The 13,229-nt window shown below is 43.0% G+C and overlaps 1 non-coding gene across 1 annotated transcript; it reads right to left on the bottom strand.

The window, feature by feature from the left end:
• Positions 1-3,856: 3,856 nt before the first annotated feature.
• LOC120274265 lies at positions 3,857-3,963 on the bottom strand. Its single transcript, XR_005540796.1, has one exon. It is a non-coding gene; the product is annotated as a small nucleolar RNA R71 (small nucleolar RNA).
• Positions 3,964-13,229: the final 9,266 nt, after the last annotated feature.

Raw genomic sequence — 13,229 nt, 5'->3', positions numbered from 1 at the left:
AGACGAGGAAGAGAAAGGTTAAATGTTGTACTAACATATGCAAAGACACTAGCGTAATCGCCACCGTCTGACATAGCGCCATTAACGTCCTTATCAACGATGAAGTGCACAGCCAAGGGCGACATATTCACTCTTGTTGAGACTTCTGCTTGGTGCTTTATTGAAAAACAAGTACAAAATTCTCATGATTGCCAGGATCCTTGACGCAGAATCAACAAGCTCCATAAATCGCACTTCATCAACCACCACGCCGGCATCTAACAGAGCATTACTGTACTTAAATAGTACCTTCTCCAGCAACCCAGATACCAACCTTTCGAATTCTTTTCTCTTGATAAACCCTTTCATGTCCTTGTTGTTCATCAAGCATTCAATGCTCATCGACGCCTCCACGTTCAAGCTCAAGACGTTCTTCACCTTTTTGCACTCTGCCTTCAACCGAATGCTAGCCTTTGCATTTGAAAAAACATCGATATGATACTCATCCTTAAACTATTTGCTAAAATACTTGAAAATAATCTCATCAACATCACGCCCATTGAGTCAGCGATCGGCGGCATGCGAGAGCACACGCAAAACACCACTGTCAAAGACTAGAACTTAAACCTAGGTGTCACAATGGTTGACATCAACAAAGACGACATAGATATCACCATTAGGGAAGTTCGTCTTGTAGATGCCGTATCATAATGCCGTCACGGTCGTGTCATGGATCAGATGTGAAGCAGTTTAATGCCTACGTTTTGAGTCGCATCGAGATAAGCTCAGCGCCCGAGTTGATCGGTGAAGAAGGGTATGTAGATGACACAGTCGGAGAAAGGGGCTCCTAGGGATCATTTAGAGATGAGCTTTAGATGAGAGAGCAACATCACAAGAAGATAGACAGAGTGATTTTACGATTGAGAAACGAGACACGATGTTGGCCCTAGGGTTGGGAGAGCAGGAGGTCCTTGATATAAGAGAAGTTAGAGTAAGGGTAGAGGAGAGAAGAGGCGGATGAGCTGATAAGACACTGCTTATCGATGAAAGAGATGCAAGAAGGGGTCTCGCGCTTGGACTCATTATTGGGGAGGACGTTAATGCACCATGTCAATACAACGTTTAACTTTTCTCTGTTTTCGTTGTCCTCCTTCTTACTCGATGTAACAGTGAAGTCACCACCGAATCGTAGAATGAGGGTTTGGAATGAGCACGAGGTTGAAGATGATTTGACTGGGCATTTGTGCTGACGTTCGATGCGGATTATGAGGTTGTCCACTTGGAAAAAATGGGACACATCATATGATACGTGGGCTTGCAGTTAATAGGGTATGATAAGTGCTTGTGCGATATGAATGCGAAGCGTTCATTCCTTATGTTGAGCATTACTTTTCTCAGGTTTTTACATTAATATGTGTGTTTTTATGTTACTTGTACGCAGGTAGGGCTGTGAGGCCGAGTATGAAGATAATAGGCCAATGTGGATCATAATGCACTTATTTTGGAGGAGATCTTGCTAAAGTTCAAACGCGAAGACATAGGACAGGTGTGAGATGCTAGAGTGTGTGCCAACCTCCTCGCATTCGAGTGAGCACATCCATTTGGAGGGGCACAAAAGGCGATCACACTCGAGCATTCCGACCTATGCATATAAGAACAAGAACCCCACCAACATGTATATCATTGAAGAAGCAAGTGATTCAAGACGTGAACGTGTGCCCGTTTGCGTTACCTTGATGAAAGTATGGAATTGGGAAGTTATTCATGTCGAAGACTGTAGCAGAGCATTGTAGCAACACCGTAGTACCATCGTAGCGAGCTCATTCGCGTACGGCCGAGAAATCGAGAAGCAGAGAATCCACAGGCGTGTGGAAATTATCCACGCCTGTGGAAATTCGACGCAGGGGCGTGTAGCGTCCACGCCCGTGGAGTTGCCCGATTCCAGCCCTATTTAAAGCCGATTCAGCTCCCGATTTTTGGTATTCTTTTCTCCATATTTTCCCTAACTTGAGAGATTTTTTCGGCTAGGGTTTTGAGGGGTATTGGCCAAGGTTTTGGAGAGGTTCTACGGCTCCGACATCGCAATTTCTGAGGAAGAAGGTTGGTAGGGGAGCTTCCGTCGAGGCGTATCCTATACCAGACGAGGGAATTCTTGGAAGACAGTAGAGGACTCTCCACAAGACCATCGACCACGACCATCGAGGGGGTTTCTTTTATGGATTCATTGCTTTTTACATTCAATTTCTTTGATTGTACTTAGCTCCATGGAGAGCTAAACCCCTAGTGGGTACTTGGGTGATTGTGAACCCTAGGATGTATTCGTTTCCTTGAACTTCTTTATTATGCTTTCAATAAATTGATGTTTATTTTGAGTTCCAACCTTGAATGCTTGATTGTATGAACATTTCCCCTAGAGTGACACTAGGGTTGAGAGTTCTTGTTGGTAACCTTGTGAGTGAGTGACACACCACGAGCGTTAGACAAAGCTAAGTTGGAGAGGGTTGAGAGGGTGAGTCGAGAGTTACAGGAGAGTCCCCTTTCCCCTCCGATGTGATATATTCTACCTCCGTTCCTTGAGTTCTTTGCGGCCATAATAGAGTGAATGGTCTAAGGGATGAACCTCCGCTGGGGCCTAGTTGCGCGTGCAATGGAGTGAAGCATTGAGGGAATCTTAGTATCTAGGGCTTAATTGTGGCTAGGGACCTTCCGCCTGGACCAAAGGGTTAGGTCTATAATTAGGAAGCGATTTATCACTTGGAATACCTAGAGCTCATTGCAACTTTATTCGAGTGCGAGGTTGAGAGGTTATTTAGTCTCTCCTCCGGGACATGAATAGAGTTAGGCATAGTTGACCTTAGATTTGGGACTATGTATGTAAGGATTTCCACGACTCACCATTACATTGATTAGGAAGAATAATAGAGAGTTCTTGCACTTGAAGCGATTATCCTGTGTGAAGCATCATCCGAGTACCCCATCTTTATCGATTGCCTTGACTCCTGCTTACTTTTGCTCTCTTACTTGTTGCTTTTAATTGTTGAGAATTGAATCATTATCACGCTTATCATTGTTGATACTCCACATAGCTAAGAATCGAATTAAGTGTCTTTACTCCCTACTCCCTGTGGATTCGACCCCGCTCACCCGGGATTATTACTTCGACAAATCCGTGCACTTGCGGGATATACGCAAGGGGATCTTGTCAAGTTTTTGGCCCCGTTGCCGGGGAGCTAGGCGTTTAGAGATACTTTGCACTTTGTTTTCTTAGCTATTTCACCACACAGTCTAATTCATATCTTCTTATTCTATCATCGTTCTGATTTTCTTTTTCTTTATTTTTGGTGCAGCTCCAGGTTATGACCCGAGGGAATCCATCAATATTGATTGAAGGTGACCCTGAGCTTGAACGTACACTTAGAAGAAAAGGGAAAGAACCTGTGCAAGAACAGCATAATCCAGCTGATTTGGAAGTAGAAGGATCTGACAACATGGCAGAACAAAATGAGCAACAACGAACACTATCCGATTATGCCAGACCTTCAGTGTTAGGGACACAATCGAGTATTGTGCGTCCCCCAATTACAGCTCAAAACTTTGAGCTAAAGCCGGCATTCATCCATATTCCTCAGCAGTCTGCACAATTCAACGGTTTGGCCGATGAGGATCCAAACGGTCACATAGAGAGCTTCCTTGAGGTGTGTGACATGCTGAAGATAAATGGTGTGACGGATGATGCCATCAAGTTGAGAGCCTTCCCATTTTCCTTAAAGGGGAAAGCAAAGCAGTGGCTACACTCATTACCTAGAGCATCAATCACTACATGGGAGGAGATGGTAGAAGCTTTTTAGCCCGTTATTTTTCTCCCGGAAAATCAGCAAAGCTTAGGAATGAGATCTCATCCTTTGTGCAGTTGGAATTGGAGTCTCTATTTGAGACATGGGAATGGTTCAAGGAACTCCTGCGCAAGTGTCCACAACATGGATTCCCGAAGTGGATGATTGTTCAAACCTTCTACAATGGTTTGAACCCAAGTACAAGGCAACTCTTGGATGTGGCGGCAGGAGATACCTTAGGTAGCAAGACCCCCGACGAGGCTCGTCAATTGATTGAGGAAATGGGGTTAAATAGCTACCAGTGGAACACTAGAGAGAAGAAAACGGTGGCCGGTCTACATGAAATTGATGCGGTAACTTCATTGGCAGCCCAAGTGGAGAGTTTGAGTAAGAAGCTAGATCTCATAGCTTCGAATAGAGTTGCGGCCGTGACCAATTGCACCGGTTGTGGTGGAGGACATGCTCCCTCCGATTGCCCAATCGTCATTGGTGATGTTTCTTCAATTGAGAACGTTGACTTTGTAGGTAATGGAATGAGACCTCAAGGGAATCCATACAGCAACACCTACAATTCAGGTTGGAAGAATCATCCCAACTTTTTATGGAGTAATCAAGGACCACAAAAGACCATGGGGCCATCGGGTTTCCAACAACAACAACAAGCCCCTCAAGTAGAAAACAGAATTTCAGGCTTGGAAACCCGAATGACAGATATAGAGAAGCACTTGGCTAGATTTGTTCAATCAGCAAATACAAGGTTTGAATCAGTCGAGGCTACACTTCGCAATCACACCGCCTCCTTGCACAATATTGAAAATCAAGTGGGGCAAATTGCGAAGTCTCTCTCCGAAAGGCCACATGGAAGTTTACCAAGCAACACGGAAACCAACCCTAGAGAACATGTGAAGGCGATCAGTTTGAGAAGTGGTCGTGAGGTTGAAGGGAGGCTTCCGAGAGAGAAGCCGAAAGAACACGCACCCGAGGTTGTAGAGGTTGAGAAGGGAGAAAACAAAGAGAAAGAGGTGGCAACCACACCTTTCAAGCCAAGAATCCCTTATCCTTCTAGATTGAAGAATGACCAAGGGGATGAACAGTATAAGAAGTTCCTGAGTTTATTCAAGCAACTCCACATCAACATTCCTTTTGTTGAGGCATTCGCTCAAATGCCTAAGTATGCAAAGTTCCTGAAAGACCTATTGACCAACAAGAGGAAATTGGAGGAGAGTGCTTCAGTGGTGCTAGATGGTTCATGCTCGGCGGTGTTGCAAAAGAACATGCCGAACAAGAAGAAAGACCCGGGAAGCTTCATCATTCCGTGTAACATCGGCAACTTAGGTGAGGAAATGGCATTGGCAGATTCAGGGGCGAGCATCAACGTCATGCCATATACTTTCTTCCAAAAGCTAGTCTTGGGTGAGCCTAGGCCTACTCGGATGACTTTACAATTAGCGGACCGAACAGTACGACATCCGAGAGGCATCATTGAAGATGTGCTTGTCAAGGTGGACAAGTATATTTTTTCGGTTAACTTTGTAGTGCTAGATGTCGATGAGGATGCAAATGTACCCTTGATACTTGGGAGACCGTTCTTATAGACTTCCAAAGCATTAATTGACATGGACGGCGGGGAGCTCACATTGAGAGTTGGAGACGATAAGCTCACATACTGCCTTGCTGAAGCCATGCGGCATTCTCTCGATTTTAATGATACTCTATACTTTCTAGACACTACTGATGAAATTGTTGATGAATATATGCATGAGATGTTCAACCCGGATCCGTATGAAGGTTTGTTCGACCAAGAGGAGAGCAATGAAGAAGTAATGATGCTTGGTTCGACTGGAGAGGAAACATCTACCCCGGGGATCTTGAAGAAGGTGCTCCGGAAAATGAAGAAGGCTCGGAGACGCCACCGAAAATGTTCATGCTTCCAAGCCATGGGTAAGAGGGCAACCTTCATTTATGAACCCCCGTGAGGTAAGAAAGATATGTCAAGCTTAGTGACGTTAAACAAGCGCTTCTTGGGAGGCAACCCAAGTGTTTACTGTTTTCTGACTTTTTAGTTTAGTTGTTTACATAAATAAACTGTTAAGTGTTGGTGTTTTAACGTTTAGATGCTTGTGCTACGATTTTATTGTGGGTTTTTCAAATTCATCGTATGTTTTATGAAGAATTGGCGAAGGTTTGTTGTTTGAGTTCTATTTTGTGTTTTTATCTGGTAAATTTTGTATAATAGGGCAGGCTCTGAGTGTGTAAACATGTTCAGAATATTTCTGCAGAGCCTGCAGGTTTTTTTCTAAGTCATCCAGAGAAAATACATGGGCGTGGGGAATTTCCGCACGCCCGTGGATTTGCACTGCGAGCTCATCCAAAGAAGGCACAGGGGCGTGTGGCTGCCCATGTGGATAACTATGCGACTGGCGCACGCCCGTGGGCAATTTCCACACGGGCGTGAGAATTCCTGCAGAGTTGGGCAAATTTTCCCGAGAACACATAGGGGCGTCGACTCGCCCCTGTGGGTGACCTTGTGAACCACACACGAGCGTGGGTAATTTCCGCACGCCCGTGCAAAACTCTGCAGGTTGCTCCCTCCATCCCGAGAAAACACAGGGACGTGCGGCTGCCCCTGTGAGTTGGGCATGTGAATGTCCACGCCCGTGGGGAATTTCCGCACGAGCGTGCGTAAGACTTGATATTTTTCTCGGTTGTCCAGGGAAGCCACAGGGGCATGCATCTACCCCTGTGGGTCGGGCGCACGGGCGTGGGTAATTTCCGCACACTCGTGTGAGAGCAGTCAGAGTCAAAGGAGCGTTTTCCCGAGAAAGCACAGGGATGTGTGTACGCCCCTGTGGCGCTCTCGAAGTGAGGCGCACGGGCGTGGGTAATTTCCAAACGCCCATGGGGATACATAGAATTCCAAGAGACACGATTTTCTTCTTAAAAACCTTGTGATCCGTCTCATTCTTCATCTCCAGTCGCCGGAAAATGGTTCTCGATCATCTTTCCGACCCTTCATCACTGTTTGGAGGAATTTTCTTCGCAAATCTTACCAAATTTCAGAAGTTTTCATATTCATTTCTTCGGTAACCTTTTTATCCTCTTTTCTTCGCCAATTATGGTTTTTCACAGATTGAATACTTTTAAATGCGAATTCTCATGCATGATGGATGTGTAGTAAGCATTTATAAGTGGTTTTAAATTGAATTGCTAAGATTTGTTGTGCACCCGTGCGGGAGTTTTTCGCTTTGCAGAGCCACACGGGCGTGGGTAATTTCCACAGGCCCGTGTGGAATTCTGCAGTATATTGCTTCTGAGATTTTTTATTGTTTTCTTCTTTTGCACTACAGATATGGCACCTCGCACAAAGAAGAACGAAGTTAAGCGCCTCAGGCTCACCTCACCCGAGCCGATACATGTGGAATTCTCGAACCCCGAGCATCAGGCTCGCTTCGAGAGACTTTCAGCACTTGGGTTTGGTCAGACTTGCTTCGCGGATGTACAAGTGCTTCGACATATTCAGCAGGGTGACGAGGTAATTAATGAGATTGATGAGATGCTGGCAGTGGGAAGCTGGAGGAGGCTGCTGACGATTAGTGAACCAGCTTACCGCACACTTACGCTGGAGGTTTTAGCATCCTTTGAGTTTCGATTGCTGCATGGGAGAGTTGACACTACAGAGGCGATAGAGTTTCGGGCATTCGGACATCCATTCTCCATGAGCGTCACTGAGTTTTCGATTAGGACGGGCATGTACGATGTCGCTTATACAAGTACCGTGGAGTATGGCCGACTACCAGTAGATTTTCCAGTGTCAGTCACTCCATATCATGCATACAGGATTTTGTGTGGGCGTGGGGAGTATGAACCGGGATTGTCGAAGGCCTCTAGTTTATCCCAGTTCAGTTACAGATACGTACACGCAGTCATCAACAGGTCCGTGATAGGTCGAGCAGATAACACAGCCGCTTTGACCAGACTGGATCTGCTTTTCTTATACTCCATGGCTCGCAATGTACCACTTCACTTAGGGTGCATTCTAGCGGATGTTTTTGCATGCACTGTGGTCATTCAACGAGAGTGGGTCTACTATTTACGGGCCCTTATATCACCTGACTCATTCTGGGAATAGGTTTGGGTGACGCTCTACGTGGTGCTGAGAGGACAGTTGTGCCCACCCCTCTTGCGTTCGATACGATCAGGATGATGGGGTTGGTACAGAGGTTTGGGCCAAGGGTTTATATTCTCATTACAGCTACCGCTGAGACCACCAGGAGCGAAGGAGATACTGCGGGGGGTGTCCAGCAGACTCCTCCATCTTCTGTAGCACCAGGTACTTGAGCCTATGACCATATTGAGAGGCTGGAGACCGATGTTAGAGAGATTCGGACTGAGATAGCGGAGCTCCGGGCTTTGCAGTCAGCTCAGTACACAGATCTTATGGCCCGATTCGAATTCCTTCGAGATCTCCTGAGACCCAGATCCTCAGTTTCTCCAGCACCTCCATCCTCGACCCCAGCACCGGAGGACCGACTATATGTTTCCACTTCAGCAGCAGCAGCAGCGAAGCCCGAGAGCGACTCCGACACTTGACCTTTCTTTTACTTTCATGTATTTTACTTTATTTTATTTTCTTGTTTTTAGACTTGTTCACTCAGAAAGGATTTTTCCTTCTGAGTTATTTATCGAGTTGTATTCATTGCTTCATCTTTTATACACTCGTCTTATTTTTGTTTTTCTTGAGCTTCACTGAACCCCCTCGTGTATGCGTGCAGATGGTCTTGTCATCTTGGGAATTGAGACTTAGTCATGGGCACGGCCAAGGTGCTTCGGCACTTAGCCGTGCGAGCTTCACAACCCGTTGAATCACTACTCCCAACGAATTAGCTTCATCAAACGCAACACTAGGAGTCAGGGGAGTATTGTTTTGATTGCTTCTCCCACATCTATTTTTGAATGATATATTTTGAGTGAGCTTGCATGAGTACATTGAGGACAATGTACAACTTAAGTGTTGGGGGGAGTTTCATAATGCGCACATCTTTTCTATTGTTCTTGATTGATATATGCTCACATAGCCAATGGCGGTTCACCTTAGTTGCAATGATTATATTCTTAAGTCTAGGAGAATTGTTAACATTGAATGTTTTCATGCTCTAGTTCTTGCTTGAATTTTTAGGAATTTTTGCCTGATTTACACTTAGTGCACTACTCACTCTTTGAACTCTATTGGAAACTCATGTTTGATGTTAAAGGGACTAGTTAAGTTTACTTCTTTTGCTAAAAAAAAAATAGTTTTATTGTTTATTTGTGTTTGTTGGGTGGAAAGAGCTACCACCTATGAAGTATGAAGCTACTCTCACAAGTCGGATACTAGTTATGCCCTAATGAGAGAAAGAGCTATCTCATAGGATGAGTGAAAGCTACCACTCGGGTAGAAAGAGCTACCACCTCGAAAGTGTGAAAGCCACCTTAGCGGCCGCTTTGGAAAGGGCTACCTTAGAGGATGTGTGAAGCTACTACCATCTTTTAAAATGTTTATCACTTTTGTAGATAAATAAGTCCCTTATACTTAGAACCTTGAGGAGTATAACTTGGGTTGTTTTGAGTGAGTTCACACACTTACATGAAATTCGGGTTTGTTGTCCTTTTTGATTCAAGTTTTTAGCTAGAGCATTGATTTTTCGTATTTAGTGTTGAAATTTTCCTTACTTGTAGAATACTTTCTTTGTATACCTCGGTGAACCTAAGGCCAAGCACTTTAAATATTTTCTTCATTAATGCAGAGAATGTTTTAGTGTTTGCTTGAGGACAAGCAAAAGCTTAAGTGTGGGGAAGTTTGATAAGTGCTTGTGCGATATGAATGCGAAGCGTTCATTCCTTATGTTGAGCATTACTTTTCTCAGGTTTTTACATTAATATGTGTGTTTTTATGTTACTTGTACGCAGGTAGGGCTGTAAGGCCGAGTATGAAGGTAATAGGCCAATGTGGATCATAATGCACTTATTTTGGAGGAGATCTTGCTAAAGTTCAAACGCGAAGACATAGGACAGGTGTGAGATGCTAGAGTGTGTGCCAACCTCCTCGCATTCGAGTGAGCACATCCATTTGGAGGGGCACAAAGGCAGTCACACTCGAGCATTCCGACCTATGCATATAAGAACAAGAACCCCACCAACATGTATATCATTGAAGAAGCAAGTGATTCAAGACGTGAACGTGTGCCCGTTTGCGTTACCTTGATGAAAGTATGGAATTGGGAAGTTATTCATGTCGAAGACTGTAGCAGAGCATTGTAGCAACACTGTAGCAATTACTGTAGCAGAACTGTTCACAGCCGGCCGAGAAATCAGAGAAACAGAGAATCCACACGGGCGTGTGGAAATTATCCACGCCCGTGTGGAAATTCAGCACGGGCGCGTGTAGCGTCCACACCCGTGGAGTTGCCCGATTCCAGCCCTATTTAAAGCCGATTCAGCCCCGATTTTGGTATTCTTTTCTCCATATTTTCCCTAACTTGAGAGATTTTTTCGGCTAGGGTTTTGAGGGGTATTGGCCAAGGTTTTGGAGAGGTTCTACGGCTCCGACATCGCAATTTCTGAGGAAGAAGGTTGGTAGGGGAGCTTCCGTCGAGGCGTATCCTATACCAGACGAGGGAATTCTTGGAAGACGAGTAGAGGACTCTCCGCAAGACCATCGACACGACCATCGAGGGGGTTTCTTTATGGATTCATTGCTTTTACATTCAATTTCTTTGATTGTACTTAGCTCCATGGAGAGCTAAACCCCTAGTGGGTACTTGGGTGATTGTGAACCCTAGGATGTATTCGTTTCCTTGAACTTCTTTATTATGCTTTCAATAAATTGATGTTTATTTTGAGTTCCAACCTTGAATGCTTGATTGTATGAACATTTCCCCTAGAGTGACACTAGGGTTGAGAGTTCTTGTTGGTAACCTTGTGAGTGAGTGACACACCACGAGCGTTAGACAAAGCTAGGTTGGAGAGGGTTGAGAGGGTGAGTCGAGAGTTACAGGAGAGTCCCCTTTCCCCTCCGATGTGATATATTCTACCTCCGTTCCTTGAGTTCTTTGCGGCCATAATAGAGTGAATGGTCTAAGGGATGAACCTCCGCTAGGGCCTAGTTGCGCGTGCAATGGAGTGAAGCGTTGAGGGAATCTTAGTATCTAGGGCTTAATTGTGGCTAGGGACCTTCCGCCTGGACCAAAGGGTTAGGTCTATAATTAGGAAGCGATTTATCACTTGGAATACGTAGAGCTCATTGCAACTTTATTCGAGTGCGAGGTTGAGAGGTTATTTAATCTCTCCTCCGGGACATGAATAGAGTTAGGCATAGTTAACCTTAGATTTTGGACTATGTATGTAAGGATTTCCACGACTCACCATTACATTGATTAGGAAGCATAATAGAGAGTTCTTGCACTTGAAGCGATTATCCTGTGTGAAGCATCATCCGAGTACCCCATCTTTATCGATTACCTTGCCTCCTCCTTACTTTTGCTTTCTTACTTGTTGCTTTTAATTGTTGAGAATTGAATAATTATCACCCTTATCATTGTTGATACTCCACATATCTAAGAATCGAATTAAGTGTCTTTACTCCCTACTCCCTGTGGATTCGACCCCGCTCACCCGGGATTATTACTTCGACAAACCCGTGCACTTGCGGGATATACGCAAGGGGATCTTGTCAGGGTAGCCTCAGGTGACTGAATTGTAATAAAAAGTAAAAGTAAGGAATAACATCGTAACTTTTTTAAGCTGGGAAACCAAAATAGAAACATCCCCAAAGGTAAGGGACCATTTTTCTAGCCTACGTCAACTAACATGGTCAAGTTCCTTGGTTGACTTATTAAACCCTAACGTATTTTTCCCATATAGGCCAAACTTGTGTGAATATTTTTATTTTGGGATTAGGAGTAGTACTTTGATGTATTAGATGACTGTGTATTAACTTTTCTTTTTTCATTAATGTTTAATTGTGTTTAATTTAGTTCTATAGTACTTAATGTCTGTGAATATGTTGGATCCAATGTTTGAATGATCTTAAACACTAAGGGAAGTATTGAAAAGTGAACTATCGTGTTGAAAACTCTAGAACTAGACATGAAATCCTGAATTAGGATTTCTTGAGCAATATTAGGTATCACAAAACTTAAAAGGTTTAATTTGATTCAATTACCACTAAAATAGGAGTTGATCTAATTCATATACCTTGCTATATTCTGAAAAAAAAAATAGTGAGTACTTTAGGATATTCCACGTTTGACCTATAGTTCTAAAAATCTTAGAATTTGAACTTGATTATCATTTTCCCTATTTTTTGTTAACTTAGTTTTCATATCATTTTATTTTCTTTAATCATCCTATACACATGTCAAGTAGTTAGATAACCCTAATTATTAGATATCAATAATCAGTAAGAAAGTTCTCATTGTAACCATATTGTTATCACTTAACAAAATACGCATTTGTGGTTACACAAATAACCATGTTGTATGATACCACGAAGGTTAATCAGAGTAAACTTCAGAAATATGGTAATGATTTCTTTTCTGATTATCTCAGAGTTAGTAACTATTTCAATCATAAGAGTTAAGAGCATGAAAAATTCTTAATTTTCTAAGTGTGTCTCGCACTAAGAAAAAAAAATTTGGAGTGGAATTTTAGAGAGCTATTATCTTCCAAGAGCTTCAATGAAGTTCAGCTATTTATCAACTAATTTGAAAAAGAACACTTATTTCCCTCTTGAGACTTGGAGAATAGCATGGATGTCATATCCTAGTAGTTGGTAGGCTAGGCAGGAACTATATACTGTGAAAGCCTAAGGGAATTCTCTTGCCATTGCAAAGACATTCTTTAGTAAATACATATGCTGAACATTGCAAACCTGATCCTAATTGTTTGCATTTCCAAGCAATGTGTCTTGTAGGGGACTTCTTTGTTAAATTGGTTCTATTTTTTATCCTAATCAGCATCAAAAATGAAAAAGTATTCTGCCATATGAAAAGGGGAAATGTGTGAGTATAACAGTGAGTGAGCTCAAGTTGCTCCATTGTCTGTGTATCATGGATTAGGTGCGAAAATATTTAGCATATCCTTTTTGTTTAATTTTTTGTACTTTATGTTTGTCTTGTAAACCATAAAAATGAATTTTTTTAGGTTGGATCACAGATTCTGTTACACTTAAATCTTGTTTGTCTTTATAATTTGAAGAGATTTAGGTTGCTCTTGCTCATTATTTACTTTCTTTTTTGTCTTATTATTTTTAGTCTTTTTTCCATTAAAAAAAAGCTATAAAATAGCTAAAATAAAGCCCAACAGATGACAAGGAACATATCTACAATAAACATAGACAACAACTCAAAAGAAAAAGCCCTCAAATTGACATATCTTCAT

This window comes from Dioscorea cayenensis, chromosome 12 (genome assembly GCF_009730915.1).
Source record: "Dioscorea cayenensis subsp. rotundata cultivar TDr96_F1 chromosome 12, TDr96_F1_v2_PseudoChromosome.rev07_lg8_w22 25.fasta, whole genome shotgun sequence".
Classification (NCBI taxonomy): domain Eukaryota; kingdom Viridiplantae; phylum Streptophyta; class Magnoliopsida; order Dioscoreales; family Dioscoreaceae; genus Dioscorea; species Dioscorea cayenensis.
Note: the sequence above shows the minus strand (reverse complement) of the source record. Positions and strands in the feature narration are given on the sequence as shown.